Raw genomic sequence first — 27,897 nt, forward strand, 5'->3', positions numbered from 1 at the left:
TTAGATTTGGGCTATGAACACATTAACCGTTTCCATGCTTTGACCATTGGCAACTGGTCTTGCAAATGTGGGAACAGTGCACACGTACTGATCACCCTGTGTGTATGCGTGCTCATTTACTGCAGCTTCTGATGTTACAGCACTTACGGTGCAGGCCAGCAAGTGTGCAGCCTGAAGCAGAGAGGTGTGAGTGATGTGTTTGTAGTGTTGGACAGGGCACTGACATGATTAAACCCTGAGGAGCTCAGTGCTGGTTCAGAGTTTTGGGGTTGAAGTGGTGGTTGGTGGTTGACAGAACCCTTGTGGTGAAGGGACACTCAGTATGCGGTTAAACTTGTTTGATCAATCTGGTTCTGTCAAAGAGATGAGCCAGGATAGGGGTTGTGGGAGTGTAGAATGGATGGCAAGAGATCTGGTCTGTCCCTGCAGAGTTCTGAAGGCTGTGCTGGGTCTTCATACATCAGAGATTTCCCTTTAGTCCAAGCTGTGTCCTGATTTGCCACCTTCAATTTGTCCATTGTCCCTTTGCCTACTGGTAACAGGTGGCACCCCAGCAGTGTTGCTGGCACGCTAGCAGGGTGTCGGGAGGCACACCAGCAGGTGTCACCTGGGACGTGTTAGGTCTGCTTTGTTCATGAATGAGTGAGACAAACACCAGGCTGAGTCGAAATCAGGGTTCTTTGTTCTTTATTACCGGATTGTAACACTTGCGACCAACCAGGTTAGTCGGAGAATGCATTCTGCCGTTATCAGCAAAATGGTGATTTTTTATACCCTTGGATACGTGCTTAGAACATCATCATATCATTACTTGTCCAATGACTAAAACTGTTGCTATCCTTTCCCTGCTAGCTTCCTGCCTCTCAATCCATCAATGTCTCTCTTATCTTGTAAGTACAAGGATGCATTTACATCTTGTTACAGCCCTGTACAGGGCAGGGTAACTCCTTACACATTCCCATCTCATGATGTTTTACCTTACAGACGCCAGCAGGGTCACCTGGCATACCAGAAGGATGTTGCCTGGGACACCAGCAGGGTCACCTGGCATACCAGCAGGGTAGCCTGTATCTCCATCAGTGTTGGTGGGCACACCAGCAGGGGTTCAGTGGGCACACCAGTAGGGTAGCCTGGCTCACTAGCAGTGTTGGCATGTAACCAGCAGCAAGTTGATGCCTCTGCGCTTTCTCTCCCTCACAGACCTTCCCCGCCTACCTCCAGCTTCAGTATTTTGGTGTGATGTTTTGTGTATACCATGATCAACCCCAAACTACACAGGTCCCTCCACTTACCACATTCTTTAAACTGAGGCCTTCTGCTCCTGTGTCTCCTGAAGTCATTTGGAGGAATTGTGTTTGGTGATCCTTCCTGTGAACCACAATGCAAAAGCACCAGAGTGTGAAGGGAGGTGAGGAAACTGGAGTTAAATACGAAGGTCTGCAGACTCTAGAGCTGTAATGTAGACTGGCAATGAGATACTGAGAACTTGGAGTAAGGGGCAGGGATTGACAGGGCATTAAGGAGGGCGAGTGGGGGACCGACAGAGAGGACGTGGGATGACAGTGAGAATGGAGTGTGAAATAGAGGAAGAGGAATGTTGAGGGTGGGAGCATTAACCAAAGAACCAAAAAACCACACTGCCCATTCAGCACACATCCCTCTCCTTCCCTCCCTCTCCATCCCTCCCTCAGCACACCTCCCTCTCCTTCCCACCCTCAGCACAACCCTTTCTGAGTGCTGAAGGAGGAATGGAGAGAGAGGAGTGCTGAGGGATGGATGGAGAGGGAGGAGTGTTGAGGATGGGATGGAGAGGGAGGAGTGCTGAGGGAGGGATGGAGAGGGAAGCCTGCTGATGGAGGGATGGAGAATGAGGAGTGCTGAGGGAGGGATAGAGAAGGAGGGACGGAGAGGGAGGCGTGGTGAGGGAGAGACGGAGAGAGAGGAGTGCTGAGGGTGAGATGGAGAGAGAGGAATGCTGAGGGTGGGATGGAGAGAGGAGTGCTGAGGGAGAGCTGGAGAGAGGGATGGAGTGCTGAGGGTGGGATGGAGAGGGAGGAGTGTTGAGGATGGGATGGAGAGGGAGGAATGCGGATGGAATGATGGAGAATGAGGAGTGCTAAGGGTGGGATCGAGAGAGAGGAGTGCTGAGGGCGGATTGCTCAGGGGGGATGGAGAGAGGGATGGAGAGGGAGAAATGCTTTAGGAGGGGTGGAGTGCTGATGGCGGGATGGAGAGGGAGGACTGCTGATGGAGGGATGGAGAAGGAGGAGTACTGAGGGTGGGATGGAGAGGGAGGAGCGGTGAGGGAGGTATGGAGAGTGAGGTGTGCTGAGGGAGGGATGGAGAGGGAGGAGTGCTGAAGGAAGGGATGGAGAGGGTGGGATGGAGAGGGAGGGATGGAGAGTGAGGTGTCTGAGGTTGGGATGGAGAGGGAGGAGTGCTGAGGGTGGTATTGAGAGGGAAGTCTGGAGATGGAGGGATGAAGAGGGAGGTGTGCTGAGGGAGGGATGGAGAAGGTGAGATGGAGAGACAGTTGTGCTGAGGGCCAGAAGGAGAGAGAGGTGTGCTGAGGGAGGGATGGAGAGAGAGGTGTGCTGAGGGAGGGATGGAGAGGAAGGGATGGAGGAGGTGTGCTGAGGGAGGGATGGAGAGGGAGTTGTGCTGAGGGAGGGATGGAGAGGGAGGTGTGCTGAGGGAGGGATGGAGAGGGAGGTGTGCTGAGGGAGGGATGGAGAGGGAGGTGTGCTGAGGGAGGGATGGAGAGGGAGGAGTGCTGAGGGAGGTATGGAGAGGGTGGGATGGAGAGGGAGGTGTGCTGAGGGCTGGAAGGAGAGGGAGGTGTGCTGAGGGAGGGATGGAGAGGGTGGGATGGAGAGGTGCTGAGGGAGGGAAGGAGAGGGCGGGAAGGAGAGGGAGGGATGGAGAGGGAGGTGTGTTGAGGATGGGATGGAGAGGGAGGGATGCGGATGGAGTGATGGAGAATGAGGAGTGCTAAGGGTGGGATTGAGAGGGAGGAGTGCTGAAGGAGGATTGCTGAGGGGGGATGGAGAAGGGGTTGTGCTGAGGGCGGGAAGGAGAGCAAGGTGTGCTAAGGGAGGGATGGAGAGGGAGGGATGGAGAGGGAGGGAAGGAGAGGGATGTGTGCTGAATGGGCAGTGTGGTTTTTTGGCTCTTTGGTTAATGCTCTGGAGAAGGCTGTACTCAGTCTCTTTGTATGGCTTGCTACAGTGTGTGTGAACCTTCAGCAAGAGGAGAATCCTGATGTTTCAACAGCCCTGTGCTCTGTCCTTATCTTCGGCTGTCTGCCGAGCCTCTCCCCATACTCCAGGGAATCTGTTGTGCTGTGAACATTGCAGAGTGCTGGCAGCTCCGGCACTCAGACAATGGGTCAGTAATCAGCAAAGCCCCCCCAAGGTCAGGGGTTCAATCTGCCCATTGATTTTATATCATGTTGACGGTAGATTAAAATCTCTTTTGATGTGAAAATCTTGGCTGACATTCAGTGTGACAGCCTGCAGCATGTGCCGATAAGGCCTGTGTGTTGACAATGGTGGGTCAGCAGGCTCGTCCAGCACTGACGGGCTGGAGAGTTTGAAAGCTGCCTGATAAACCACAGAAACTTGAGGAGTTGCTGGCAGGGTCATGATGGGTCCAATGGCTTTCTCTCTGCTTTGGCTGTTCTGTGAGCTGTGATTGGTTGGGGTTTCAGAGTGATGCAGTCACTGTCGCGTGTTGACATGTTGCTATGTTGGGGTGGGTTGGAGGCAGCAGCTGGGAGCTGTGAAGTTGGGTGGGGGGGACCTTGGTACATATCCTAAGGTTGGCCTTTTGGGGCCAGAATGGATGAATGGATGCGAGTGTGGCTGAGGAAACAACTGTTGTGATAGTCAGTCAGGGCTGAGTGTTGGCAGAGTGGAACCTGCCAATGTTTGTGGATGCCACGAAACTGAGTGGAAATGTAATTGTGCAGAGTTTGGGGAGAATCTGTAAAGATATAGGTTCAGTGAGTGGGCAAGGGACTGGCAGATCGACAGCACAGAAACAGGCCCTTCATCCCATCTGGTCCGTGTCAAGCTATTGCCTCTGTTTAGTCCCATTGACCTCCTCGCATAGCCCCCACACTCCTCCCATCCATATAACTATCCATTCTTCTCCTTAATGTAGAAATTAAACCTACATCCACCACCTTTGCTGACAGCTTGTTCCACACTCCCCACCACTCTCAAAGTGAAGATGTTCCCCCTCATAATTTTGCATACCTCTGTCAAGTCTCCCTTCAACCTCCAATGGTCCAGGGAATAAACTCCGAACCTATTCCACTTTTCTCTGTAATCCAGCTCCTCAAGTCCTGACAACTTCCTTATTAATTTTCTCTGCACTTTTTCAATCTTTTTCAATCTTTCCTGTCGTTAGATGACAAAACCTGCACACAAAACTTCAAATTGACCTTGTAGTAGGGATGCTATGGTTATAGCCCGAGATATAATGTGTGTATAGCTCAAGGTTGAAGAAAGAAGACTCTCACCCAAAGGGAGTGTATTCAACACTGACTATTGGCCTGAAGCTTTGTCTTTTATAGACAGCCAGCTGCATCACCAGCGGGGCTGGCTGCCAATTGGCTGTCCTGGATCTGCAGGCCTGGATTAGACCCCCTGCGATCTGCTGGCGGTGATTGGTTGATTCGATTACTATTACTCCAGCCTATGGGAGCAGGTGTTTCATCCCGTGTGCTGTGTGCTCGATTGCTGCGTTCGACGTCTGTTTCCTGTGTCGGCTCACAAAGCGGGATGTGGGCCGTTACAACCTCACTATTATCTTTTCCAACTTCATGACAGCATCACAACTCCTGTACTCAGTACAGTATTTCGATTTATGAAGGGCAATGTGCCAAAAGCTCTCTTTATGACCCTGTGATGTTAATTTCAATGATCCCTCTGTTCTGCCACATTCCAGTGCCCTACCATTTACCGAGTACATCCTCCCTAAGAGCAGCACCTCACCCTTGTCTGCATTAAATTCCATCTGCCATTTTGCAGCCCATTTTTACAGCTTAAAAAATTCAAACTTCACCTTCCATAATACTGACTGGCACCTCCTTACTGCAAGAGGGAGAGATGGGGCAGAATTTGTCAGGAGGGTCTAAGAAGGAATCCTGCCACAGTAAAGACGAGAGTAGAGGCCTGGATACTGGATAATGAACCTGGTCAGGTTGGTGGGGAGCATTTCGGTGATAGTGGCCACAACTCTGTATCTTTTAGCATAGCTATAGACAAGGGTAGACAAATTGAGGAAGGGCTAATTATGATAGGAACTAGGGAGAGTAAATTGGGACAGATGTGCTGGGGTAAAAGGACAGAGTAATGTGGAGGATGTTCAAGCACCACTTATGTTGGGTTTAGGATAGGTTTGTCCCACTGAGACAGGGAAAAGATGGTTGAACAAGGGAACCGTGGTTGACAAAACAGGTGAGGCAGCTGATTAAGAGGAAGAAGAAAGCATGCATAAGGTTTAGGAACCAAAAGACAGGAAGGGGTCATGAGAATTATATGGTACCCAGGAAGGAACTTAAGGAAGAACTGAGGAGAACTAGAAGGGAGCACGAGAAGGCCTTGGCAAATGTGATTCAGGAAAACCCAAAGGTGTTCTATGCATAGAAATGAGCAGAAGAATGATGAGAGGGAAGGTAGGGATACTTAATGATAAAGGAGACAACGTGTGCCTGGAGGTAGAGAAGATCCTAAAGGAATTGCTTCAGTGTTCACCAGAGATGGGGACCTTGTTCAAGGTGAGGTCAGAATTGAACAGGTTTATATACTGGAGCATATTGAGGTAAGAACAAGGAAATACAGGATTTTAAAAACATTGGGATTGAAAAGTCCCCAGGATGGGATGAGAAGCTTAGTCTTCTCAGGGATAGTCCACATGGATTTGTGAGGGGAAGGTCATGCATCATGAGTCTAATGAGAGTTTTGAGGGTGACAAAGGAAATTAATGAAGGTAAGGCTGTAGATGTGATTTTAGTAAGGCATTTCACAAGGTCCCCCATGATAGTCTTTCAGTCAAATCGTGTTTATTTGTCCTTCATACCATAAACATTGCAGTGCATAGTGACAAACGAGATAGTGTTTCTCTGGACCGTGGAGCTGGTTATTTACACAGATAAATTACATCAGAAACAATTTTTATAAATAACACAACATAAATAACATATCACTTATTAAATATCTTATGCTAGCCCTGTGACCTTGGAGTTCAGAAGCATAGTGGCTTGCGGGAAAAAACTGTCTCGTAATCTGGTCGTAAGTGGCGGAATGCTTCAGTACCTCTTCCTGGATGGCAGGAGGGAAAATAGATTGCAGGAGTGATGTGTGGAGTCCTTCACAATGTTTATGGCTTTCTGCAAACAACGGCCATTACAAATGTCCATTGTAGCAGGGAGAGACCCCAATAATACTTTCAGCCATCTTTACTATCCACTGCATGGACGTGTTCTGGGATGGTGGCATTCTCAATCCAGGCAGTGATCCAATTACATAGGATGCTCTCAATGCATCCCCTGTAGAATGTGGTGAGGGTGGTGGGTGGAAGCTGGACTTTCCTCAACCTCCACAGAAAGTAAAGGTGTTGTTGGACCTTCTTGGTAATGGATCTGGTATTGGGGGACCAGGAGAGATCCTCTGCCAGGTGCACGGCAAGGAATTTGGTGCTTTTGATTACCTCAATGTGGGAGCCATTGATGGTCAGTGGAGAGTGGTTCCCCCAAGGCTCTCCTGAATTTGACCACCATCTCCTTTGCCTTGTTGACATTCAGGTATAGTTTGACACTCAGGTGTAGGTTGTTGTCTCTGCATCAGTCCGTTAGTCATTGCACTGTTAGTGATATTCCAAAATTCTCTGGATTCTGGGCAGGTCCCAGCAGATTGGAAGACAGCAAATATCATGCCACTTTTTAAAAAAGAATGTAAGCAGAAGATGAGTAGCTTAACGTCTATAGTCAGGAAGATGCTTGAAGCTGTCATTAAGGATGAAATAGTGAGACATTTAGAATGAAGGGGTTCCATCAGGAAGACACAGCATGGATTCAGTAAGGGCAGGTCTTGTTTGACAAACTTGCTGGAATTCTTTGAGGATATAATGGGTGTGGTAGATAGAGGGGAACAGGTTGATGTTGTACATTTGGATTTCCAGAAGGCATTGGATAAGGTGCCACACAAAAGACTTATCAATAGGATACAGATGACTGGAGTTGGGGGAAGTATATTGGCATGGATTGAGGATTGGTTAACTGACAGAAGGCAAAGAGTTGGGATAAATGGGTGTTTTTCTGATTGACAGACAGTGGTAAGTGGGGGGGGGGGGGCGCAGGGGTCAGTGCTGGGCCCACAGCTGTTCACCATTCACAGTGATGATGTGGAAGAGGGGACAGAGGGTCGTGTAGCCAAGTTTGCGGATGATACTAAACTGAGTGGAAAAGCAAATTGGACAGAGGATGTGGAGAGGCTGCAGAAGGTTATAGTTAAGTTAGGTGAGTGGGGAAAGGTCTGGTAGATGGAGTACAACGTTAGTAAATGCGAGGTCATCCACTTTGGCAGGAAAAATAGAAGAGCGATTTAAATGATGAAATACTGCAGCATGCTGTAGTGCAGAAGGACTTGGGAGGTCTTGTGCATGAATCGCAAAATGTTGGGTTGCAGGTACTACAGGTTATTAAGAAGGCAAATAGAATGTTGGCCTTCATCGCTAGAGGAATTGAATTCAAGAGCAGGGAGGTCATGCTGCAACTGTACAAGGTACTGGTGAGATCGCACCTGGAGAATTGTGTACAGTTCTGGTCTCCGTACTTGAGGAAGGATGTACTTGGAGACAGTCCAGAGGAAGTTCTCCAGGTTGATCCTGGAAATGAGGGGTTGACCTACGAAGAGAGACTGAATCGTCTTGGATTATACTCACTCGAATTCAAAAAGATGAAAGGAGATCTTATAGAAACATAAAATTATGAAAGAGATAGATAAGATAGAGGCAGGAAAATTGTTTTTCCTGGTAGGTGAGACCAGAATTAGGAGACACAGCCTCAAGATTCAGGGGAGTAGATTTAAGATGGAGATGTGGAAAAACTGTTTTTCCCAGAGAGTAGTGAATCTGTAGAATTCTCAACCCAGGGAAGCAGTTGAGGCGACTTCATTAAACATATTTAAGGTTCAGTTAGATAGATTTTTACATATGGGGAAAAGGCAGGTAGGTAGAGTTGAGTCAATGATCTTATTGAATGGAGGAGCAGGCTCGATGGGCCGAATGGCTGACTCCTGCCCCTGTTTCTGATGTTTATGTAGACTCATTCAGAAAGTCATGAGGCATGGGATCCATGGAACCTTGGTTTGCCTGCAGAACGTAGAGGGTAGTAATAGATGGATGTATTCTGCCTGGAGGACAGTGACTACTGGCATTCTGCAGGAGTCTGTTCTGGGACGTCTGCTCTATGTTATTTTTATAAATGACATGGATGAAGAAGTAGGAGGATGAGACAGTAAATTTGTAGATGACACAAACGTTGGAGGTATTGTGGATGGAGCTGAAGGTTGTCCTAGGTTACAACAGGATGTAGACAGGATGCAGAGTTTGGCTGAAAAGTGGCAGATGGAGTTCAATCTAGATAAGTGTAGTGCATTTTGGAAGGTTAGAGGTGGAATACATGGTTAATGGCAGGATTCTTAAGGTTGTGGAAGAAAAAAGAGATCTTAGGGTCCAAATCCACAGAAGTAAAACATGAAAATCTGCAGTCACTGTGGTTAAAGTAAAAACACAAAGCTGGAGAAACTCACCAGGTCAAACAGTGTCCTTCATTTAGCAAATGTAACATTTCAGAGGGGCTCCGACAGTTCAAAGGTTAGAGCACTGGTCTTGTAAACCAGGAGTATTGTGTGCAGTTTTGGTCACCTTATCTAAGGAAGGATGTTCTTTCAATGGAGGGAGTGCAGAGGCGATTCACCAGGCTGAGACCTGGAATGGCAGGAATGACTTATGAGGAAAGATTGCACAAATTGGGATTGTACTCACTGGAGTTTAGAAGATTGAGAGGGGATCTCATAGAGACATATAAAATTCTGACAGAATGGATGCGGAAGGGATGTTTCCAATGGTGGGGGAGTCCAGAACCCAGGACCATGGTTCGAGAATAATAGGCAAACCATTTAGGACCGAGATGAGGAGGAATTTCTTGACCCAGAGGGTGGTGAATCTGTAGAATTCATTGCCACAGAGGGCAGTAGAGGCAGGTTCATTAAATATATTTAAGAGGGAATTAGATCTATTTCTTCAGTATAAGGGTATTAAAGGTTACGGAGAGAAGGCGGGGACGGGGTACTGAACTTTAAGATCAGCCATGATCTCGTTGATAGGCGGAGCAGGCTTGAAGGGTCGAATGACCTACTCCTGCTCCTATCTTCTATGTTTCTATGGGTCATGAGTTTGTTCTTCAGTGGGGCCTCATTTCTGTGAGGGGCACTGGACAAAGTGGCGATTCTCTCTTCCTTACGGTGGACAAAGTTGAAGAATTTCCATACAACCATATAACAATCACAGCACAGACCAATTTGGCCCTTCTAATCTGCACTGATCTGAGTACTCTCCTCTAATCCCACTTCCCAGCACTCCGCCCGCAACCCTCCATCCCCCTCCCATCCATATACTTATCCAACTCTTTCTTAAATGACGAAATTGACTCTGCCTCCACCACCTTTCCCGAAAGCCCATTCCACACAGTAACCACTCTCTGAGTAAAGAAGTTCCCTCTCATGTTACTCCTAAACCTTTGCCTGTCAACTCTCAACCCATGACCTCTTGTATCCATCTCTTCTACTCTCAATGGGAAAAGCCTTTCCACATCAACTCTATCTATCCTTCTCATTATCTTAAACACCTCTATCAAATCCCCTCTCAGCCTTCTACATTCCAAGGAATAAAGACCTAATTTGCTCAATCTCTCCTTGTATTTCAGATGCTGAAACCCAGGCAACATTTTTGAAAATCTTCTCTGCACTCTCTCTATCTTGTTAATATCCTTCCTATAAATCAGTGACCAGAACTGCACACAGTACTCTAAATTTGACCTCACCAATGCCTTGTACATTTTCATTATTACTTCCCAACTCCTATATTCTATGCACTGATTTATATAGGCAAGCACACTAAAGGCCTTCTTCACCACCCTATCCACATGTGCTCCTACCTTCAGGGAACAATGCACCGTTATTCCTAGATCTTTCTGCTCCACTGCATTCTTCAACGCCCTCCCATTTACCACATAGGTCTTGCTTTGATTATTCTTTCCAAAATGAAACACCTCACACTTATCAGCATTAAACTCCATCTGCCATCTTTCTGCCCACTCCTCTAAGCAGTTTAAATCCCTCTGCAATCTTTGAAAACCCTCTTCATCATCCACAATTCCCCCTATTTTAGTATCATCTGAATATTTACTTATCCAATTTACTGCCCCATCCTCCAGATCATTAATATATATGACAAACAGCAATGGTCCCAATACCGAACTCTGAGGTACACCGCTTGTCACTGGCCTCCATCCTGACAAACAATTATCTACTACTACTCTCTGGCACCTTCCTTCCAGCCACTGTTGAATCTATTTGACAATCTCCAAATTAATACCCAAGGACCTAGCCTTCCTAACTAACCTCCCATGTGGAACCTTATCGAAGGCCTTACTGAAGTCTATATAGACAATATCTTCTGCTCTACCCTCATCAACATTCCTAGTCTCCTCTTCAAAAAATTCAACAAGATTGGTCAAACACGACCTTCCATGCACAAATCTGTGTTGAGTGTCCCTGATCAGACCCTGTCCTTATATATACTATCTCTAAGAATGTTTTCCATCAATTTACCTACCACAGACGATCATTGCTAGGCTTTCTCCTTGAACCCTTTTTAAACAAGGGAACACATGCGCAACACGCCAATCCTCCGGCACCATACCTGTCTCTAATGACATTTGAAAAATCACTGCCAGAGCCTCCACTATTTCCTCACTAACTTCTCTCAAGGTCCTGGGGAAATTCCTGTCAGGACCTGGAGACTTATCCACCTTTATATGTTTCAAAAGCTCCAGTACTACCTCTTTCTTAAACACTATAGTCTCCATATTTACCTCTTTTGCTTCCTTTGCCCTGCACAGTTCAATCTCCTTCTCCTCAGTAAATACTGAGGGAAAGAAATTGTTCAAGACCTCCCCCATCTCTTTTGGCTCCACACACATTTGTCCTTTCTGATTCTCTATTGGACCAATTTTGACTCTCACTTTCCTTTTGCTATTTGCATCCTTTGGATTTATTTTCACCCTGCTTCCTATAGTCACCTCATACCTTCTTTTAGCTTTTCTAATTTCTTTTTTAAGATTCTTTTTACATTCAATAAAGTACCCAAACATCTCCTTTTTTCCCTGTTTCTCATATTTATTGCAGTACTCCCTGTTTTTTTCAAACCATTTTCCAATATCCCTTGAGAACCATGGCTCTCTCAAACTTTTGACCTTACCTTTCAATCTAACAGGTATATAAAGATTCTGTACACTTAAAATCTTAAATTCATGTATGTTACATTCTAAATGTAGTATTATGTGACAATAATGGAATCTTTACCTTTACCTTTATATAATTGATGTTTCGGGCTAGAGCCCTTCATCCAGCTATGGAAAAATGTCAGCAGGCATCTGAACAAAAGAGTGGGGGAAGTATGGTCACAAAGGCTGGAGGTGATAGGTGGAGAAGGGAGGGGGGAACAACAGCGATCAAGGGGAGGAGAGATGGCTATATGAATAGAGGGGTAAAGGACGGAGGAGAATGCAAAAGGGAAGGGAAGGATAGAGAGAGAGAAGAGGAGAGCAGAATAGTAGAAACCGGACAAGTCGATGTTGATGCCATCTGGCTGGAGACAGCCCAGATGGAAAATCAGGTGTTGTTCCTCCAATTTGTGGTAGTCTTGGTGGGATAGTACGAGGCCATGGACGGGACACAGAACACAAAATGGTCGGCTATTGGGAGGTCTCTGTCACTGATGCAAGTGGAGCGAAGGTGCTCAGCAAAGCGATCTCCCAGTCTGTGCCTCATCTCTCCGATGTAGTGAAGGCCACAAAGGGAGCTTCAGATCCAGTAAATCAGTCCTTCTGGATACACAGGACTTGAAGGGCCTGTTTGGGGTCCCAGACCGTGGTGAGGGAGGAGGTGTGTGCGCAAGTTTGGCACCTCTTGCAGCCACAGTGGAAGGTGCCGGGGGTGATTGGTGGGGAGGGATGAGTTCATGAGGGAGTCACGGAGGGAGCAGTCCCTGTGGAAGGCCAAGAGGGGAAGATGTGTCTGGTGGTGGGATCCTGTTGTAAGTGCTGGAAATTCTGCAGGATAATGTGTTGGAAGCAGAGGCTGATGGGGTGGAAGGTGAAGACAAGGGAGATTCTATCTTTGTTGTATCGGGGGCAAAGGGGGCCAGGAAAAATGAGCGGGAAATGGAGGAGATGCGGGTAAGGCTGAGTTGATGGTGGTGGAGGGGAAGTCGCGTTTGTGGAAGAAAGTGGGCATTTTGGAAGATCTGGACTTGAAGACCTCATCTTGGGAACAGGATCGCAGTCATAGGTGAAAAGGGAATACAGGAGAGGGCTCAGCACACAGCCCTGGGGCACGCCGGTGTTCAAGAAGAGATTGGAATAGAAGAGATTGTCTAACTTAACAGATTGGGGTCTGTTTGTCAGAAAGTCCAAGGTCCAATTGCTGAGGGATGAACTGATGAAGTTTGTGATCAGTTTGGAGGGAATCACAGTATTGAATGCCAAACTAAAGTCAATGAACAACATTCTGACATAAGGGATGGGGCTGTCCAAGTGGGTCAGGGCAGAGTGAAGTGCTGTGGAGATGGCAGCCTCAGTCGACCTGTTGATGCAATAGGCAAATTGATGGGAGTCCAGGGTGGTGGGCAAACAGGATTTCAGAGGTGATCGAACCAGTCTCTCAAAGCATTTGCAATAATGGGGGTGAGTGCAACTGGACGGAAATTGTTCAGACTCGTGGCAGTGGGACGCTTCAGCACCGGCTCCACAATGGTGGCAATCTTGAAGCTCATGGGAACAACTGCATGGGTCAGGGACCGATTGAAAATGTCTGTGAAAACCCCGGCCAACTGTTCTCCACAGACTCTAAGCACATGGCCAGGTATACCATCCAGACCAGCTGCCAGGTGAAACTACTTTGGTGGGAGAAGAGAAGGAAGAAACAATGGATCTACCCATATGGTTGGGTTTGTATATCTTGGGTAGAGGATAGAAACAAACAGTGCAGGGATGGGGCCCTAGGAGGGAGGTGACCAGAGGTGATGAGGTTGGAGATGATGTTGGACACACCAGCTTGATGTGCCGTGGTAGGCCTTGTGGGAGGGGTAGATAGGAGGAGGTGCCTGAGAGCTGTTGTCTGCCTCAGCAAGATAGATCAGTACGCCAGACCACAACAGCACCACCCTTGTCTGCGGGTTTGATGGTGAGGTTGGGATTGTCGTGGAGAGAGTGGAGGGCAGAGTGTTCAGAGAGAGTGAGATTTGAATATGAGAGGGGTGGTAATGTTGAGACGGTTGATAACTTGGCAGTAATTGGGAATAAAAAGGTCCAGAGCAGGCAGCTGTCCAGGAGGAGGAAAAAGGCTTGAAGTGAGAGAAGGGGTCTTGGGTAGGGGTGGATGGAGAGTCACGGTTACGGAAGTAAGTCTGGAGATGTGACGGAAGAAGAGTTCCGTGCAAGTTGCTAGGGTAGTTCAGAAGACTTATGATATGCTGGGCTTTCATTAGGGTGCGAATTGAGTTCAAGAGTTGTGAGGTAATGTAGCAGCTCTGTAAAACTCTTGTTAAGATGGTGCTTAGATTATTGTATTCTGTTCTGGTCACTTCATTACAGGAAGGTTGTGGAAGGCTTTGGAAAAGGTGCAGTGGAAATTTACCAGGTTGTTACCTGGATTGGAGAATGTGTCCTTATGATGCAAGGTTAACAGAGCTTTTTTCTTTGGAGAGAAGGATGAAAGCTGACAATAAAGGTGTACCAGATTTTGCGAGGCATAGATAAAGGTAGACAGTCATCACCTGTTTCCCAGGGGAGGAGTAGGAAATTCCAGAGGACACCTATTTAAGGTGAGGGGTGAAAGGTTTAGGGAAGACATCAGCGGCAAGTTTTTCACACAGACAGTAGTGGGTGGTCATTAAGGAAGCAGTCATTGTCGGAGCGGGCTGAGCCAGAGTGGTGAGGCATTGGCTCAACAGGCTTTGGCAAGAACAGGTAAGAGGCGAGAAATAGTCAGAGTTGAAGTAAGGCCCACCCTATTCGAAGAACAAAAAGGATTGAGCAGGTCAGCAGGTTTCAGATATTTTATTCCTCTCATCATGAACAGAGGGCATGGCAGCCAAGGCAGGGGAAGCTCTTCTTGCAGAATGTGGGTTGTCAGGGAAGCCAACAGGAACCTTGACAACTTAATCTGTGAGAAGTGCATCCAGCTCCAGCTCCTGACAAACTGAGTTAGGGAACTGGAGCTGGAGCTGGATGAACTCCGGATCATTCGGGAGGCAGAGGGGGTGATAGACAGGAGTTACAGGGACACGATCACAGTGGGAGAATGGGAAAAGGAAGGGAAGGAGGGCAGATGGGTAACAGTCAGGAGAGGGAAAGGGAAAGAGCAGGCAGTGCTGGAGACCCCTGTGGCCGACCCCCTCAATGACAAGTATATCTTTGGATACTGTTGGGGGGTGGGGGGGCCTACCAGGGACAAGCCACGGCGATCAGGTCTCTGGCACGGAGTCTGGTCCTGTGACTAAGAAGGGAAGGGGGAGAATTGGTGAGAGGGGAAGAGATAGTAGACAACTGTAGGAAACACAAAGTTGTGATCGTAGATTTTAATTCTCCACATGTTGACTGGAGCTCCCATATTGTAAAACATCGGGAACAACCTTCCTGCATCTCGCCTGTCCAATCCCTTAAAAATGTTATATGTTTCTAAAAGATCCCCCCTCCAATCTTCTAAATTTCAGCAAGTATAAGCCTAGTCAATCCAACCTTTCTTCATATGCAAGTCCTGCCATCCCTGATATCAATCTAGCAAACTTGGAGATGCTGCTTTCTATTCCTTCTACTAAGTCATTGAGATATATTGTAAATTACTGTGGTCACAGCACTGAGCTTTGCGGTACCCCACTAGTCACTGCCTGCCATTCGGAAAAGAACCTGCTTATTCCTACTCTAAACTTCCTGTCTGTCAACCAATTCTTTATCCCCTTGAAGATCTGAGTGGTTGGCTTCGTATTGTAGCCAAAAGAGACGGGGGAGATCATAAATAGGCTTTTTGCATCAGTGTTCACTCAGGAAATGAGCCCAGATTTGATGGAAGTAAGGAAAACAAGCAGTGAGGTCATGGAGACTGTTCAGATTAAGGAGGAGGAAGTGTTTGTTGTCTTAAAGCAAAGAAATTAGGGTGGATAAATCTCCAGGGCCTAACAAGATATTCCCACGGACCTTGAGGGAGGCTCATGTAGAAATTGCAGGGGATCTGGGAGAAATATTTAAAATGTCCTTAGCCACGGGTGTGGTGCCAGAGGATTGGAGGATAGCTCACATTATTCCGTTGTTTAAAAAAGGCTCCAAAGGTAACCCTGCAAATTATAGGCTGATGAGCCTGATGTCAGTAGTCAGTAAATTATTGGAAGCTGTTCTAAGAGATCGGATATTCAAGAATTTGGATCACCAGGGACTGATTAAGGATGGTCAACATGGCTTTGTGCGTGATAGGTCGTGTTTAACCAATTTTATAGAATTTATCAAGGAGGTTACCAGGAAAATTGATGATGTAAAGGCTGCGGATGTTGTCTACATGGACTTTAGTAAAGCCTTTGATAAGTCCCATATGGGAGGTTGGTCAGGAAGATTCAGATGAAACTTATTCATGGTGAAGTAGTGAACTGGATTTGACAATCGCTGGATGGGAGAAGGCAAAGAGTAGTGGTGGATGATGCCTCTCAGACTGGAGGCCTGTGACAAGTGGGGCCTCAGGGATTGGTGCTTAGCCCATTGATGTTTATCGTCTACATCAATGATCTGGATGATAATGAGGTAAATTTGATCAGTAAGTTTGCAGATGACACTAAGATTGGAGATGTTGTGGACAGTGAAGAAGGTTTTCAAAGCTGCAGAGGGATCTGGACCAGCTGGTAAAAGTGGAAGATGGATTTTAATGCAGACAAGTGTGAGGTGTTGCATTTTGGAAGACAAACCAATAAAGGACGTACACGGTAAATGGTCGGGCACTGAGGAGTGCGGGACAACAGAGGGATCTGGGAATACAGACACATAATTACTTGAAAATCACAGGTAGATAGGGTCGTAAAGAGAGCTTTTGGCATATTGTCCTTCATAAATAAAAGTATTGAGTACAGGAGTTAGGATGTTATGTTAAAGTTGTATAAGGCATTGATGAGGCCAAATTTGGAGTATTGTCTGCAGTTTTGGTCACCTAACTACAGGAAAGATATAAAGATAGAAAGAATGCAGAGAAGATTTACTAAAATGTTGCCTGGACTTCAGGAGCTGAGTTACAGGGAAAGGTTAAACAGTTTAGGACTTTATTCCCTGGAGCATAGAAGAATGAGGGGAGATTTGATAGAGATGTTTAAAATTATGAGGGGGATGGACAGAGTAAATGTAGACAGGCTTTTTCCACTGAGGGTAGGTGAGATACAAACCAGAGGACATGGGTTAAGGGTGAAAGGGGAAAAGTTTAGGGAGAACTTCTTCACAGAGAGAATGGTGGGGGTGTGGAACGAGCTGCCAGATGAAGTGGTGAATATGGATTCAATTTTAACATTTAAGAATTTGGACAGGTACGTAGATGGGAGGAGTATGGAAGGATTTGGTTTGGGTGCAGGACAGAGAGACGAGACAAAAAAGAAGATTCAGCACAGATTAGAAGTGTTGAAGAGGTCGGACTATGCTGCAGTGTTCTATGTTCTATGGGTGCCTGGAATGCAATCCAGGGGTGGTGGTGGAGGCTGGTAACATAACATAACATAACAATTACAGCATGGAAACAGGCCATTAGGCCCTTCTAGTCCGCACCGAACGAAACACCCCTTTCTAGTCCCACCTCCCTGCACAATGCCCATAACCCTCCATCTTCTTCTCATCCATATACCTGTCCAACCTTTTCTTAAATAATACAATTGACTCCGCCGCCGCTATTTCTTCCGGAAGATCATTCCACACGGCTACCACTCTCTGAGTCAAGAAGTTCCCCCTCATGTTACCTCTAAACCTCTGCCCCTTAATTCTTAACTCATGTCCTCTTGTTTTAATCTTTCCTCCTCTTAACGGAAATAGTCTATCTACATCCACTCTGTCTATCCCTTTCATAATCTTAAATACTTCTATCAAATCCCCTCTCAACCTTCTACGCTCCAAAGAATAAAGACCCAATCTGTCCAATCTCTCCCCATACTCCAGATGCTTAAACCCAGGCAACATTCTGGTAAACCTTCTCTGCACTCTCTCCACTCTGTTTATATCCTTCCTATAATTAGGCGACCAGAACTGCACACAGAACTCCAAATGAGGCCGCACCAACGTCTTATACAATCTCAACATCACCTCCCAACTCCTATATTCCATGCAATGATTGATAAAGGCCAGCATACTAAAAGCCTTCTTCACCACCCTATTCACGTGAGTTTCTACCTTCAGAGAACGATGTACCGTTACTCCTAAATCTTTCTGCTCTTCTGTATTCCTCAATGCTCTCCCATTTACCACGTATGTCCTGTTCTGATTCTTCTTACCAAAATGAAGCACCTCACACTTATCAGCATTAAATTCCATCTGCCATTTTTCAGCCCACTTTTCTAAGCAGCCCAAATCCCTCTGCAATCCTTGAAAATCTTCTTCATTATCCACTATTCCACCTATCTTAGTATCGTCTGCATATTTACTAATCCAATTCACCACCCCATCATCTAGATCATTAATGTATATTAATGTACATTTGGAAAATCTCTTGGGCACATGGATCAAAGAAAAGTAGTGGGTTTTCTGTTTGAAATAGGGAAGGATTAAATTGTTGAATAGGTTTATGTAGGTCAGCACAACTTAAATTGAGTCATACAGAACTGTAACAGGGCCCTTCTGGCCCATGTGCCAATTAAACTACAAGAGTAGGAGGAAACCCACACAGACAGAGGGAGAATGTACAAAAACAACTCTGGATTTGAATCCCGGTCACTGGTAATGTGATAGGGTCGCGTTAACTGCTCTGCTAAATGTACCACCCTCAGCCTCCTAAGCTCCAGGAAGAAAAGCCTCCATATAACTCGAAACTACCAGTTCTGGTAACAAACTCATTCACTTCATGGGAGAAGGGTCTATGCTGTAATCTTCTATGAAAGGCAGTGGATGTCATCTCCATGGACTTTATTGAGCCCTTTGACAAGGTTCCACATGGTTGATTGGTCAAGGTTCATTAAGGTTGAGGTAGTAAATTGGATTAGACATTGGCTTTGTGAGAGAAGCCAGAGAATGGTAGGTGACGATGGCCTATCTGTCTGAGGCCTTTGACTAGTGGTGCCTCAGTGGTTGGTGGTGGCTCTGCTGTTTGTCATCTTTCTCAACTCACTGGATGATAAAGCGGAAATTGGATCAGCAAATTTTCAGAAGACACTAAGATTGGGGGCGTTGTCGACAGTAAGGAAGACTTTGAAAGCTTGCAGTGGGATCGAGACTAACATTGGACATTTCTGTTGTTATATTCTCCAAAACATTATCTGTCCCTCACAAAGCCACGCTAACTATAGTTACGAGCCCAAAGGACCCCAAAACCCAGCAGCAACCACATAACCACTTACAGCACAGAACAGGCCAGTTCGGCCCTACTAGTCCATGCTGTAGCAAATCCCCACCCTCCTAGTCCCACTGACCAGCACCCGGTCCATACCCCTCTAGTCCCCTCCTATCCATGTAACGATCCAGACTTTCCTTAAATGTAACCAATGAACTCGCCTCGACCACGTCTGCCGGAAGCTCATTCCACATCCCCACCACCTCTGCGTAAAGAAATTTCCCCTCATGTTCCCCTTATAATTTTCCCCCTTCAATCTTAAACCATGTCCTCTAGTTTGAATCTCCCCCTTTCTTAATTGAAAAAGCCTATCCACATTTACTGTCTGTCCCTTTTAAAATCTTAAACACCTCTATCAAGTCCCCTCTCAATCTTCTACGCTCCAGAGAAAAAAAGCCCCAGTCTGCACAACCTTTCCCTGTAACTCAGACCCTGAAATCCTGTCAACATTCTCGTGAACCTTCTCTGCACTCTCTCTATTTTGTTTATATCTTTCCTATAATTTGGTGACCAAAACTGTACACAGTACTCCAAATTTGGCCTCACCAATGCCTTGTACAATTTCATCATAACCTCCCTACTCTTGAATTCAATACTCCGATTTATGAAGGCCAACATTCCAAATGCCTTCTTCACCACACCATCTACCTGAGTATCAGCCTTGAGGGTACTATTTACCATAACTCCTAAATCCCTTTGTTGCTCTGCACATCTCAATAGCCGACCATTTAATGCATATGACCTATTTAGATTTGCCTTTCCAAAATGTAACACCTCACACTTATCTGTATTAAATTCCATCAGCCATTTCTCAGCCCACACCTCCAGCCTTCCTAAATCACCTTTTAATCGACGGTAATCTTCCTCACTGTCCACAACACCACCAATCTTTGTATCATCCGCAAACTTGCTTATCCAATTCTCCAGATCGTTAATATATATAACAAACAATAGTGGACCCAGGACCGATCCCTGAGGAACTCCACTAGTCACCGGCCTCCAATTGGACAAACAATTTTCTACCACTACTCTCTGACACCTCCCATCCAAACATTGCTGAATCCATTTCACTACCACCTTATTTATACCTAATGCCTCCACCTTTTTTCCTAACCTCCTGTGGGGAACTTCGTCAAAAGCTTTACTAAAGTCTAAATAGACAACATCCACAGCTTTCCCTTCATCAACCTTTTTTGTAACCCCCTCTAAAAACTCAATCAGGTTTATCAAGCATGATCTACCCCTGACAAAACCATGGTGATTACTCCCTATCAATCCCTGTACCTCCAAATAATTGTAAATACCATCCCTCAGAACACTTTCCATCAACTTGCCCACCACAGACGTCAGACTCACGGGCCTATAATTCCCAGGTTTACATTTAGACCCTTTCTTAAACAGCGGAACCACATGTGCAATCCTCCAATCCTTTGGCACTACCCCCGTGGCCAGTGACATCCTAAATATCTCTGTTAATCGCCCCACTATCTGTCCACTAGCCTCCCTGAGTGTCCTTGGGAATATTTTGTCCGGTCCCGGAGATTTATCCACCTTTATCTTTTTCAACACAGCCATCACTACCTCCTCGGTTATCCTTATATGCTTCATGACCTCCCCACCATTTTTCTTTACCTCAACTGGTTCAATATTTTTTTCCCTAGTGAATACCGAGGCAAAGAAATCATTCAAAATTTCCCCCATTTCCTCTGACTTCTCACTCAGCCTACCCTCACTATCTACAAGGGGTCCAATTTTATCCCTCACTAATCTTTTACTTTTAATGTACTTATAGAAACACTTTGGATTTATTTTTACTCTGTCTGCCAAAGCCTCTTCATGCCTTTTTTTGGCCTTTCTAATTTCTTTCTTAAGATTCCTTCTACACTCCTTGTAGTCCTCCTTCAAATTGTCAGCTCTCTGTTCTTTATACCTCTTGTACACATCCCATTTTCTCCTAATCAAATTTCCAATATTCCTCGAAAACCAAGCCTCCCTATGACTTCCAGCCTTTCCTTTGATCCTCACTGGGACATAACTACTCTGTACCCGCAAAATTTCTTTTTTGAATATCCTCCATTTCTCATTTACACCCTCACCTGAAAATATCCTGTCCCACTCAATACTCCCCAAATCCCTTCTTATTCCTTCGAAATTTGCTCTTCTCCAATCCAGAACCTCAACTTTAGGCCCCTCCTTGCTCCTCCCTAAAACTACCTTAAAACTAACAGAATTATGATCACTAGACCCAATTGGATCTCCAACATTAATGTTTGTTACCTGATCTAGCTCGTTCCCTAACAGGACATCCAGTATTACACTGTCCCGAGTCGGTTCTTCTATTAATTGATTCAGAAAACAATCTTGAACACATTTAACGAACTCTAGCCCATCCAGCCCTCTAACTGTATGGGTATCCCAATCAATGTGAGGGAAGTTAAAATCTCCCATGATCACTACCTTATGATTCTCACACATATACGTTATCTCTCTACACATTTGTTCCTCTAGTTTTCTTGACCCATTTGGTGGTCTGTAATACACCCCTATTAGCACCCTCATGTCTCCTTCACCCCTCAATTCCACCCAAACAGTAGTGAATAAACCCAGGCTAACAGAGCCAACTCCCTACACCGAGCCCAGCGCAGGCCGACCCATCACAGACCAGCCCGCCACTGACCATCCTGACACTGACTGTCCCATCACTGACTGTCCCATCACTTACTGTCCCATCACTGACCGTCCCATCACTGACCGTCCCATCACTGACCGTCCCGACACTGACCGTCCCATCACTGACCGTCCCATCACTGACTGTCCCATCACTGACCGTCCCAGCCCAGTGTCTAAATTGTCCTAGTCTCAGCTCGTGAGACTGTGATGGGATCTGCCGCAGGAATTGGCCGGTCAAGGACTGTTGGTTAAGATCAACAGATGACCTGTACCAATGTATGTTAGGTGCAGCCAACGTTCTTCACCAGAGGCTCCCGATGTGTTTTAAGCAAGCTGATGACTTGGTGTGATAGAAAGGCTGCGAATTACATGGAAAAGGAGCAGTCAGAAGCATTAGTGGTTAAGCCTCATTACTTCACTCTGCGGATAATGGTGTTAACACAACGTGTGGTCTGAGAAGAGTTGTGGCTCATGAATTCCTGACAAAAACCTCCGGCCGCTTGATACCAGTTTGGGAAAAGTTCCTGAAGGAACTGAGCGACTGCTGCAGGAGTGTGCCCAGGCCACAGGTGCCAACAGCAAGGTCGTCCATTCACCAGGGCAACTAAATGATCCCCAACTGTAGACACAAATCGTAGAAGCACTGGATATCTCAGCAACGATAGACTCTTGGTTGCTGTTGTAGAAGACATCTGCCCTGGCCCCCCCTCCCCCCTTCCTCACAAAGATAGGATTCCTCATGTCCTCTCCAAGCACCCCACCAGCCTCCACATCCAACATATTCTTTGCAATTTCCTCTACCTTCAACGTGATCCCACATCTTCCCCTCTCCACCTTCTGCAGGGACCATTCCCTCTGGGACTCCTTCATCGACTGATCCCTTCACAACAATCATTACCATGGCACCTACCCCTGTTACCGCAAGAGATGCTCCATTTGCTCCACAACTCCTCCCACACCACCATTCAGGGCCCCAAACCGTTCTTCCAAGTAAAGCAACACTTTACCTGTGAATCTGCAGGACTCATCTACAGCATCCAATGCTTCCGTTGTGGTCTCCTCAACATTGACATAGAGCCTGTCATTGAGCTATTCAGTTCTGACCCAGGATATATCCTGGTTTCAGTCAAGCAAGACGGCTGTGTCTCTGTGTTATACAGTTCTTAGCCAGGATAATTCCAGGTCTCTGGTCCAGCGAGGCAGCTGTGTGTCTCTGGGTTGTATAGTTCCGAGCCAGGATAATTCCGGGTCTCTGGTCCAGCGATGCGGCTGTGTCTCTGGATTGTACAGTTCTTAGCCAGGATAATTCCAGGTCTCTGGTCCACGGAGGCGGCTGTGTCTCTGGGTTATACAGTTCCGAGCCAGGATAATTTCGGGTCTCTGGTCCACGGAGGCGGCTGCGTCTCTGGGTTGTAGAGTTCCAAGCCAGGATACTTCCTGGTTTCTGGTCCAGCAAGGCGGCTGTATCTCTTGAGTTGTACAGTTCCGAGCCAGGATAATTCCGGGTCTCTGGTCCAGCGAGGTGACTGTGTCTCTGGGTTGTACAGTTCCGAGCCAGGATACTTCCGGGTCTCCTGTCCAGGGTGTCACCTGTGCCTCTGGGTTGTACAGTTCCGAGCCAGAATAATTCCGGGTCTCTGGTCCAGCGAGGCGGCTGTGTCGCTGATTGCCCCAGGTCACACTTGAGCAACCTGAAGCAGCTTGATGACAAAACATCTGGGCCATGTACTCATCCACTAGCGAACTGGGTCACATGTTGTCTGTCAGCATCGTGTCCATGCCACACATGTATCATACTGACCATTAAATCTCCTGCCCAAGCACGTCCCTCCAGGCGAATGCCAAAGTCCGCACCATACAGATAACTGGATTTGGTATCTGACCAAGTGACAACAGGCCACAGACTGATGTCTGGATGGCCCACATCCAGGCTATAACCTTAACTACAGAGCAGGACAGTTGAAAAGTAGTCCTGAACTTGGACGGCTCCAATACAGACAGCTGTCAGCCCTGCGTCACTGATCCTTGTCACGTAGATTGATCACTGGTCTCAGGGTGAACATCCAGAATCAGGATCAGATCACCCACCTACAACTGTCTCTTGACTCGAAGCTAGACTGACTCCCAGACCCAGAGCCAGATTGTCTCCCTGAGCCGGTGCTGGACTGTCGCCCAGAACCGGTCCCAGGCTGTCTCCCCAACCCAGAGCCAGATCATATCCCGGAGCTGGACCGCCTCTCTGACCCGAGCCGGACCGCCTCCCTGACCCAGAGCTGGACTGTCTCCCCAACCCAGAGCTGGACTGTCTCCTCGAACCAGAGCTGGACTGTCTCCCCAAACCAGTCCAGGACTGTCTCCCTGACCTGGAGCTGGACTGTCTCCCTGACCTGGAGCTGGACTGTCTTTCCAAACCGGTCCCCCCGACCCAGAGTCAGACCATATCCCGGAGCTGGACCGCCTCTCTGACCTGGAGTCAGGCTGCCTTGCCAACCAGTTGAAGTACACTGAGGATTGGTGATATACAAATCAGAGGGCATAGGTTAAGAGTGAAAAGGGAAAATTTTAGAGGGAACCTCTTCACACAGAGAGTGGTGTGGGAGTGTGGAACAAGCTGCCAGCTGAAGTGGTGAATGTGGCTCAATTTGAATATTTAAGAAGAATTTGGACAGGTACATGGATGGGAGCGGTATAGAGGGATATGGACTGGGTGCAGGCCAGTGGGATGAGACAAAAAAAAAGATTTGGCACAGACTAGAAGGGGCCTGTTTCTGTGCCGTAATGTTCCATATATGTGTTCCGTATCCTGACAGCGCATTGACTGCACCTGGACTGCGAGGTGGACTGTACCATGTCTGTGGTCTTTGTCATGTTGAACCTCACAAAGCGTCAGACCATGCCTGAATCAGGCGGCTGGAGTTTACTCTGCCAGCTTGAACCTTGCAGCTTCCACTCTATTAGCCGAAGTTTGATGCTGGAATATGAAAGCTGATATAAATTCTTTTCCTGATATAGAGATTGGATGAATAATTTCTCAATGGCATAATTTTTCACTGATTGGCCCTGTGCGAAACCTTTCACGGTGGCACGATTCTGTGAAATAGCTTTCAAAAAATGCCAGCCTTCTAACGTCAGAATTATACCACTGTTGATTTTCAATTTGTTTTTTAATGTTGCTGCATTGAGTCATTGTGGCAAACCATCAATGTAGTTTTTGGTCTATTACATTAAGGAGATTTGGATCCCGTCTCTGGGTCCTCCCTCCCTCCCCCCCCCCACTCCCCCCAACACCCCGACTATCTACATCTTTTCTTTCAAGCGTCCCCTGGTGAGAAATGAAAGATTAATTTAGTCTGGTCTAACAGGCTAATTACCGATACTAATTAGAGCTAATTACTGGATAGACTCTGTTATTACTCTGTATGAGAGGAGAGAATTGCGTTTAATGAAATTAACACGGATGGCATGTTCAACCGCAGCACGGCACAGCACCAAAAATTTAAATCGCTCACAAAATTGAAAATGATGGATCTTAATTCATTTACTTCTTGTTGACAGTTTTTACTCTCCTCCTCTTGGTACAGTGGCGAAGCTTGCCGAGATGAACTTGGGTAGATCTCCCTGCTCCCAGTCCTGGGAAGGAGAGGGCTTGCTGTCCCTAGGGCAAGAGACTGACTTCAGTCTCGGGGGGTGGGGGGGGTTTCACTGTCTGTGTGGCAGGAGACAGACCTCAGTCTTGGGGGGGACGGTTCACTGTCCCTGGGGCAGGAGACAGACCTCAGTCTCAGGGGGCTGGGGGGGGGGGGGGGGGGGGTCATTGTCCTTGGGGCAGAGCTCCATCTGGGGGAGGTGGGGTGTATCTGTCTCTGGGACAGAATTCCCAGTTCCGGGGGATTTGGAGTTTCACTGTCCCTGGGGTACTGTTCTGTCCTAGGGATGGGTGGGGGAATCACTGTCCCTGTGTCAGAGGCTCTGTGGTTATTAAAGAATGCCACAGGATATTGATCGTTTACAGATATGGGCAGAGAAATGGCAGATGGAGGTTAATGTGGACACGTGTGAGGGGTGACATTTTGGGAGGTCAAATTAAGGGGAAGATATGGAGTTAATGACAGAGCTCTTGAAAGTAATGTCTGAGGGTCCAGATCCAGAGCTCAGTGAAAGTGGCAGGTTGGCAAAGAAGGCTTGTGGCATTGAGTCTAAAAGTTAGGAGGTCATGTTGCAGTGATATACAACTTTGGTTGTACTTGGAGTACTATGATTCTGGCCATCCCATTTCAGGAAGAAGTGGAGCCATTTTTAAGGGTACAGAAGACGTTTACTGGGATGCTGCCGAGGTTAGAGGGGATAAGGAGAGATTAGACAGAGTTGGGCTTACTTCCTCTAGAGGCTGAGGGGAGAGCTATCAGAATGAGGTGTTTTGATAGGTTGGACAGAATGTCAATGACTCAATAGACCCATAAACCATAGGCCCTTTGGCCCATCTAGTCCATGCCAACTATTATTATGCCATTGACCTGCACCCAAGCCTCAACACCTCCCATTCATGTTCCAATCCAATCTTCTCTTCAGTTTTTCAAAAATATTTTATTTTTGATTTTCTAAAGACTCTTGCAAATCCAAATAACAAAATATTACATTCTCCTTCCACATAATATGATTTACAGAGTCCTTATTTCCCCTCCTTACTCCCTTCCCTCCCTATCCCTTAAATTATACAAATACCAAAATATAAAAATATAGACATACAAAAACCACCTAAATCCGACAAAGACAAAGATCCTCCTCGAGGCTGGAGGGCCCCAGGTGTTAAATAAAAACAGGTTTGGGGCAAAAACACACGTCGTCTGCACCACATTCCCATTTCATGCTCTTAATCCTTTACCTGCTGGAATGGATTGTTTCGTTTCTCTTATTCGGGGAGGTGGGGGGGGGGAATTATATCTGTGCCCTGGTATGCCTCAAATACATTTGCCACACTTCAATGAATGTGTCGTATCTCTTCTGTAAATTGGAGGTGATTTTCTCCAGGGGAATGCACTTTTTTTTTCAGAGTTTCCCCCAGGTCTTCCCAGAAGGATCTCACTCTTATACACAACCAAGTGGAGTACACAAATGTTCCTACCTCCACACCACACCTAAAGCATATTTCTGAAATTCCTGGCTTTGAGTTGTGTAATTTTATCGGTGTGAGGTATAACTGATGCAAGAGAAAAAAACCCAGCTTTGGGTCTTCTCTTTGGATTATGGAATACATCCTAGAGATAAATTTACACACATTCCCCTTTCTAATTAGAGTCTCCATGTCACCACAGTAGGATAGGGTCATTGTTGGTTCCAGTTTGTCCCTTAGGAAAGATTTTAATTGCAGAAAGTAGAAGAATGTTCGACTTGATAACTCATATTTAGTCCTTAACAGCTCGAATGACACGAGCTGCCCTTGTCAGTAACAATCCTCGATACATCTGATCCCCTTCCACCACCAGGTATCCAAGATCTTATTGTCGAGAGTCATGGGTATTAAATTGGGTCAAGGGTGTGTGGGGAGTGTGTGTCGGGCTGATGTGTGTGGGACTGGTGGGTGGGGACTGATGTTTGGGGAGTGTGTGCAGGACTGGTGTGTGGGGAGTGTGTGCAGGACTCGTGTGTGGGAAGTATGTGCCGGGCTGATGTGTGCGAGGAGTGTGTGCTGGGCTGATGTTTGTGGGACTGGTGTGTGGGGAGTATGTGCCGGGCTGATGTGTGCGGGGAGTGTGTGCCGGGCTGATGTGTGTGGGACTGGTGGGTGGGGACTGATGTTTGGGGAGTGTGTGCAGGACTGGTGTGTGGGGAGTATGTGCCGGGCTGATGTGTGCGAGGAGTGTGTGCTGGGCTGATGTTTGTGGGACTGGTGTGTGGGGAGTATGTGCCGGGCTGATGTGTGCGGGGAGTGTGTGCCGGGCTGATGTGTGTGGGACTGGTGGGTGGGGACTGATGTTTGGGGAGTGTGTGCAGGACTGGTGTGTGGGGAGTATGTGCCGGGCTGATGTGTGCGAGGAGTGTGTGCTGGGCTGATGTTTGTGGGACTGGTGTGTGGGGAGTATGTGCCGGGCTGATGTGTGCGGGGAGTGTGTGCCGGGCTGATGTGTGCGGGACTGGTGTGTGGAGAGTATGTGCTGGGCTGATGTGTGTGGGACTGGTGTGTGGGGAGTATGTAGAGGACTGGTGTGTGTGGGACTGGTGTGTGGGGAGTATGAGCCGGGCTGATGTGTGCGGGGAGTGTGTGCCGGGCTAATGTGTGTGGGACTGGTGTGTGGAGAGTATGTGCTGGACTGATGTG

The 27,897-nt window shown here is 46.9% G+C and overlaps 1 protein-coding gene across 4 annotated transcripts in view; it reads left to right on the top strand.

Annotated features, from left to right (window-relative positions):
- LOC138755895 (arf-GAP with GTPase, ANK repeat and PH domain-containing protein 3-like) overlaps nt 1-27,897 on the top strand; it is a 324,334-nt gene that overhangs the window by 216,088 nt on the left and 80,349 nt on the right. The gene's annotated exons all lie outside the window — the stretch shown is intronic.

This window comes from Narcine bancroftii, chromosome 2 (genome assembly GCF_036971445.1).
Source record: "Narcine bancroftii isolate sNarBan1 chromosome 2, sNarBan1.hap1, whole genome shotgun sequence".
NCBI lineage: Eukaryota > Metazoa > Chordata > Chondrichthyes > Torpediniformes > Narcinidae > Narcine > Narcine bancroftii.